Raw genomic sequence first — 7,079 nt, forward strand, 5'->3', positions numbered from 1 at the left:
GCTTGTGCGCACCTCTTTGTCCATTCATCGTAAATGATTGTATTCATAAATAATTTATCATTGATGTCAAGAAATTGTCTTTACAGCACTGTAAAGTATATAACCAGCTCTCTGTAATGAATAAATATTTGCATCAAAAGGAAACTGATGTGGTTTTGTCTTGTTGTATTCATTACACGACTGTCTGTGTCTGGTTGGTTGGTGGGTTCATTCGTTTGTAGTCTGTGCATACACCAGTTGATGGTTTTACATCCTCAGTACTTCTGTCCTGGTGTGTGTGTGTGTGTGTGTGTGTGTGTGCGTGCGTGCGTGCGTGCGTGTATGTTGTATGTGTGTGCGTGCGTGCGTGTGTGCGTGTGCGCGTGTGTGTGTATCTTGACTGTTTGATGACTCAATATGTTGCACATCTGTTTATTGGTCTCTTTGTCTTCTCTGTTCATATAGGAGTTTGATTGCATACCTGTCTATTGTACGTATGTGTATGCCTGTCTACCCGCCTGCCTGTATGAATTACTGTCTCGACACGAACCCACTCAGTCAGACAAAACTGTTGTAGCCGGCTATATCGTGGTATTGTGACTGTGATACTTTTCTGTTTGTCAGCACAGATTCCTCTCTGTTAAATTCATACTGCTCTCCACCTGTAGAACGCGTCGCCACAGTGCAGCGCCACATTTTGGGGGTCTCTCTTTTTTTCTTCCTGTTTCCCTTTTTTTTTTCTTTTTTTGTCTGCAAGTGTTTTGCTACCGAGGTGCATTTTTTTCACAAATTTTTCATAGGTAGACAACCACTTTGTTGCTGTGGTTTCTTTTGTGATGATGATAATGAAGATGATGATGATGATGATGATTACTGTTATTATTACTGTAATTGCTGTTATCATCATCACAATCATAATAATGATAAGAGGAAGAAGAAGACGTAGCCGACGACGACGAAGAAGAAGAAGGATAACAATGATAATAAAAACAAATGAATGAACCAACAAACAAATAAACAAATAAATAGATAACTAAACACCCAGCATTCACGCCTGGCAGGACGGCACCATGCGTGACCCTCCCTCTCCCCCGCCTCCCCTACCCTCCACCCCACCCCCAGGCCAAAATAACCCCACATCCAACATGCAGCACCAGCACTTGTACCAGGCTTCGCCCGTTGATGATTGGTTTAGACAGTCACATGTGGTCCCGCGTGCAGTATACACTTTGCTCACGTGAACAAGAAGGTCGTCCCTGGAGACAGTTTGAGGTAAAATACACTGTGATAGCGACAGAAGTACAATACACTGTGATAGCGACACACACTGTGATAGCGACATAAGTAAAATGCACTGTGATAGCGACACACACTGTGATAGCGACATAAGTAAAATGCACTGTGATAGCGACACACACTGTGATAGCGACATAAGTAAAATGCACTGTGATAGCGACACACACTGTGATAGCGACATAAGTAAAATGCACTGTGATAGCGACACACACTGTGATAGCGACATAAGTAAAATGCACTGTGATAGCGACAGAAATACATCTGCAGGCAGAAACAAACACAAATATAATGTTGCTGCATTGTGGTGAATTGGTCTTCCTGGAGAGAAAGCCCGAATTTCACACAGGGAGAGTTATTCTGACAAAAGCAGCGCAGTACAATACAATACAGTACAATACAATACAATACAATACAATACAATACAATACCATACAATACAATACAATACAACAATGCATGTGACGGTATATTCGTCAAGGCTTCAGCCCTCACTGCTATGCTGGCTAAAATGACGTCAGAATGTGGGCCAGACTCCACACGTGTTATCTCGCATGGACCCTCAGTGATTTATCAACGCCACTCACTCTGTAATGAGGAGGGTGTTCACGCCCGGGAACGTGGACCATCTAACACCCCGCCAGGAAGCCGGAGAGCACTCAGCATGACGCCAGACCCATCCGTGCGGCACTGTGAAGGAAGCACTGTTGGCGGTGTGAAGGAAGCACTGTTGGCGGTGTGAAGGGAACACTGTTGGCGGTGTGAAGGAAGCACTGTTGGCGGTGTGAAGGAAGCACTGTTGGCGGTGTGAAGGAAGCACTGTTGGCGGTGTGAAGGAAGCACTGTTGGCGGTGTGAAGGAAGCACTGTTGGCGGTGTGAAGGGAACACTGTTGGCGGTGTGAGGGAAGCACTGTTGGCGGTGTGAAGGAAACACTGTTGGCGGTGTGAAGGAAGCACTGTTGGCGGTGTGAAGGAAACACTGTTGGCGGTGTGAAGGAAGCACTGTTGGCGGTGTGAAGGAAGCACTGCTGGCGGTGTGAAGGAAACACTGTTGGCGGTGTGAAGGAAACACTGTTGGCGGTGTGAAGGAAACACTGTTGGCGGTGTGAGGGAAACACTGTTGGGGGTGTGAAGGAAACACTGTTGGGGGTGTGAAGGAAACACTGTTGGGGGTGTGAAGGAAACACTGTTGGCGGTGTGAAGGAAACACTGTTGGGGGTGTGAAGGAAACACTGTTGGGGGTGTGAAGGAAACACTGTTGGCGGTGTGAGGGAAGCACTGCTGGCGGTGTGAAGGAAGCACTGCTGGCGGTGTGAAGGAAGCACTGCTGGCGGTGTGAAGGAAGCACTGCTGCCGGTGTGAAGGAAGCACTGTTGGCGGTGTGAAGGAAACACTGTTGGCGGTGTGAAGGAAGCACTGCTGGCGGTGTGAAGGAAGCACTGCTGCCGGTGTGAAGGAAGCACTGTTGGCGGTGTGAAGGAAGCACTGCTGGCGGTGTGAAGGAAACACTGTTGGCGGTGTGAAGGAAGCACTGTTGGCGGTGTGAAGGAAGCACTGCTGCCGGTGTGAAGGAAGCACTGTTGGCGGTGTGAGGGAAGCACTGTTGGCGGTGTGAAGGAAACACTGTTGGCGGTGTGAAGGGAACACTGCTGGCGGTGTGAAGGAAGCACTGCTGGCGGTGTGAAGGAAGCACTGTTGGCGGTGTGAGGGAAGCACTGCTGGAAGCACTGCTGGCGGTGTGAAGGAAGCACTGTTGGCGGTGTGAAGGAAGCACTGTTGGCGGTGTGAAGGGAACACTGTTGGCGGTGTGAAGGAAACACTGCTGGCGGTGTGAAGGAAGCACTGTTGGCGGTGTGTTGGCGGTGTGAAGGAAGCACTGTTGGCGGTGTGAAGGAAGCACTGTTGGCGGTGTGTTGGCGGTGTGAAGGAAGCACTGCTGGCGGTGTGAAGGAAGCACTGTTGGCGGTGTGAAGGAAACACTGTTGGCGGTGTGAAGGAAGCACTGTTGGCGGTGTGAAGGAAACACTGTTGGCGGTGTGAAGGAAACACTGTTGGCGGTGTGAAGGAAACACTGTTGGCGGTGTGAAGGAAGCACTGCTGGCGGTGTGAAGGAAGCACTGTTGGCGGTGTGAAGGAAGCACTGTTGGCGGTGTGAAGGAAGCACTGTTGGCGGTGTGAAGGAAACACTGCTGGCGGTGTGAAGGAAGCACTGTTGGCGGTGTGAAGGAAGCACTGTTGGCGGTGTGAAGGAAGCACTGCTGGCGGTGTGAAGGAGACACTGATGGCGGTGTGAAGGAAACACTGCTGGCGGTGTGAAGGGAACACTGTTGGCGGTGTGAAGGAAGCACTGTTGGCGGTGTGAAGGAAGCACTGCTGGCGGTGTGAAGGAAGCACTGCTGGCGGTGTGAAGGAAACACTGTTGGCGGGGGAAACACTGGCGGTGTGAAGGGATCACTGTTGGCGGTGTGAAGGAAGCACTGTTGGCGGTGTGAAGGAAGCACTGTTGGCGGTGTGAAGGAAACACTGTTGGCGGGGGAAACACTGGCGGTGTGAAGGGATCACTGTTGGCGGTGTGAAGGAAGCACTGCTGGCGGTGTGAAGGAAGCACTGTTGGCGGTGTGAGGGAAGCACTGCTGGCGGTGTGAAGGAAACACTGTTGGCGGTGTGAAGGAGACACTGCTACTGTTGGCGGTGTGAAGGAAGAACTGTTGGCGGTGTGAAGGAAGCACTGCTGGCGGTGTGAAGGAAGCACTGCTGGCGGTGTGAAGGAAGCACTGTTGGCGGTGTGAAGGAAGCACTGCTGGCGGTGTGAAGGGAACACTGCTGGCGGTGTGAATAGAACACTGTTGGCGGTGTGAAGGAAGCACTGTTGGCGGTGTGTTGGCGGTGTGAAGGAAGCACTGTTGGCGGTGTGAAGGGAACACTGTTGGCGGTGTGAAGGAAGCACTGTTGGCGGTGTGAAGGAAGCACTGCTGGCGGTGTGAAGGAAGCACTGCTGGCGGTGTGAAGGAAGCACTGCTGGCGGTGTGAAGGAAACACTGTTGGCGGGGGAAACACTGGCGGTGTGAAGGGATCACTGTTGGCGGTGTGAAGGAAGCACTGTTGGCGGTGTGAAGGAAACACTGTTGGCGGGGGAAACACTGGCGGTGTGAAGGGATCACTGTTGGCGGTGTGAAGGAAGCACTGCTGGCGGTGTGAAGGAAGCACTGTTGGCGGTGTGAGGGAAGCACTGCTGGCGGTGTGAAGGAAACACTGTTGGCGGTGTGAAGGAGACACTGCTACTGTTGGCGGTGTGAAGGAAGCACTGTTGGCGGTGTGAAGGAAGCACTGTTGGCGGTGTGAAGGAAGCACTGCTGGCGGTGTGAAGGAAGCACTGTTGGCGGTGTGAAGGAAGCACTGTTGGCGGTGTGAAGGGAACACTGTTGGCGGTGTGAAGGAAGCACTGCTGGCGGTGTGAAGGAAACACTGTTGGCGGTGTGAAGGGAACACTGTTGGCGGTGTGAAGGAAGCACTGCTGGCGGTGTGAAGGAAACACTGTTGGCGGACACTGTTGGCGGTGTGAAGGAAGCACTGTTGGCGGTGTGAAGGAAACACTGTTGGCGGTGTGAAGGAAGCACTGCTGGCGGTGTGAAGGAAGCACTGTTGGCGGTGTGAAGGAAGCACTGCTGGCGGTGTGAAGGAAACACTGTTGGCGGGGGAAACACTGGCGGTGTGAAGGGATCACTGCTGGCGGTGTGAAGGAAGCACTGCTGGCGGTGTGAGGGAAGCACTGTTGGCGGTGTGAAGGAAGCACTGTTGGCGGTGTGAAGGGATCACTGTTGGCGGTGTGAAGGGAACACTGCTGGCGGTGTGAAGGAAGCACTGCTGGCGGTGTGAAGGGAACACTGCTGGCGGTGTGAAGGAAGCACTGCTGGCGGTGTGAAGGGAACACTGCTGGCGGTGTGAAGGAAGCACTGCTGGCGGTGTGAAGGAAACACTGTTGGCGGTGTGAAGGAAGCACTGTTGGCGGTGTGAAGGAAGCACTGTTGGCGGTGTGAAGGAAGCACTGTACTGTTGGCGGTGTGAGGGAAGCACTGTTGGCGGTGTGAAGGAAGCACTGTTGGCGGTGTGAAGGAAGCACTGTTGGCGGTGTGAGGGAAGCACTGTTGGCGGTGTGAAGGAAGCACTGTTGGCGGTGTGAGGGAAGCACTGTTGGCGGTGTGAAGGAAGCACTGTTGGCGGTGTGAAGGAAGCACTGCTGGCGGTGTTGGCGGTGTGAAGGAAGCACTGTTGGCGGTGTGAAGGAAGCACTGTTGGCGGTGTGAAGGAAACACTGCTGGCGGTGTGAGGGAAACACTGTTGGCGGTGTGAAGGAAGCACTGTTGGCGGGGGAAACACTGGCGGTGTGAAGGGAACACTGCTGGCGGTGTGAAGGAAGCACTGCTGGTGGTGTGAAGGAAGCACTGCTGGCGGTGTGAAGGAAGCACTGCTGGCGGTGTGAAGGAAGCACTGCTGGCGGTGTGAAGGAAGCACTGTTGGCGGTGTGAAGGAAGCACTGCTGGCGGTGTGAAGGAAGCACTGCTGGCGGTGTGAAGGAAGCACTGTTGGCGGTGTGAAGGAAGCACTGTTGGCGGTGTGAAGGAAACACTTGCCGTGTGTGGACATGACTGGGTGGGATCAGGGCAAACAGGGGGAGTGCCGTCAGTCATCAAACCTCGTCACCAGCGACGTCTTTTCTTGTCTTTCTTTTTCTTTTTTTTTCTCCCCCTTTCAATTCCAACAAGTATCACACTTTTGGCACACTGCAGGTGTTAATGCATGGCTCCCCATTAACGTTTGTGCTTGCTAGGACTGATTCCCATTTTCAGAACTAGAACATAATATATGGAATAAATACATCCAACATCATCTTGTCCTGATATCAACCATTTTCAGTCACTACCGTATTGGCGTAAGAAAAGGTATTATCATGTGAGTTTAACAAAGTGAAAAGGAAAAAGTAATGATTCGTGACTAAAATGTCATTTTTTTAGATAATAAAAATGTATGAAAATTGTTTTCAAACGTTTGTCTCGCTGATGTTTAACGTCTGCATGAAGGCGGTGACTGGATAGGTTTTAACGTCTGCATGAAGGCGGTGACTGGATAGGTTTTAACGTCTGCATGAAGGTGGTGACTGGATAGGTTTTAACGCCTGCATGAAGGCGGTGACTGGATAGGTTTTAACGCCTGCATGAAGGCGGTGACTGGATAGGTTTTAACGTCTGCATGAAGGCGGTGACTGGATAGGTTTTAACGTCTGCATGAAGGTGGTGACTGAACAGGTTTTAACGTCTGCATGGAGGTGGTGACTGGATAGGTTTTAACGTCTGCATGGAGGTGGTGACTGGATAGGTTTTAACGTCTGCATGAAGGCGGTGACTGGTTTTAACGTCTGCATGAAGGCGGTGACTGGTTTTAACGTCTGCATGAAGGTGGTGACTGGTTTTAACGTCTGCACGAAGGTGGTGACTGGTTTTAACGTCTGCATGAAGGTGGTGACTGGATAGGTTTTAACGTCCATCACCCTGCCTCAGGTGATTTTTCTCCTAGCTGCGGTTGTTGAATAAAGTTCACCACACACACACACACACACACACACACACACACACACACACACACAGAGAGAGAGAGAGAGAGAGAGAGAGAGAGAGAGAGAGAGCACCGAAACAGGGTTATTACACAGGCTCGTTTTGTGTAAACGAGGAAGTGAAAAAGATGGAACTCTTCAACCTTTGTTTTTTGACAGGAAGATACATTCATGCAAGAGATTATGAAACACTGTAAA

The sequence above is a fragment of the Babylonia areolata genome, chromosome 11 (assembly GCF_041734735.1).
Source record: "Babylonia areolata isolate BAREFJ2019XMU chromosome 11, ASM4173473v1, whole genome shotgun sequence".
Classification (NCBI taxonomy): Eukaryota; Metazoa; Mollusca; class Gastropoda; order Neogastropoda; family Buccinidae; genus Babylonia; species Babylonia areolata.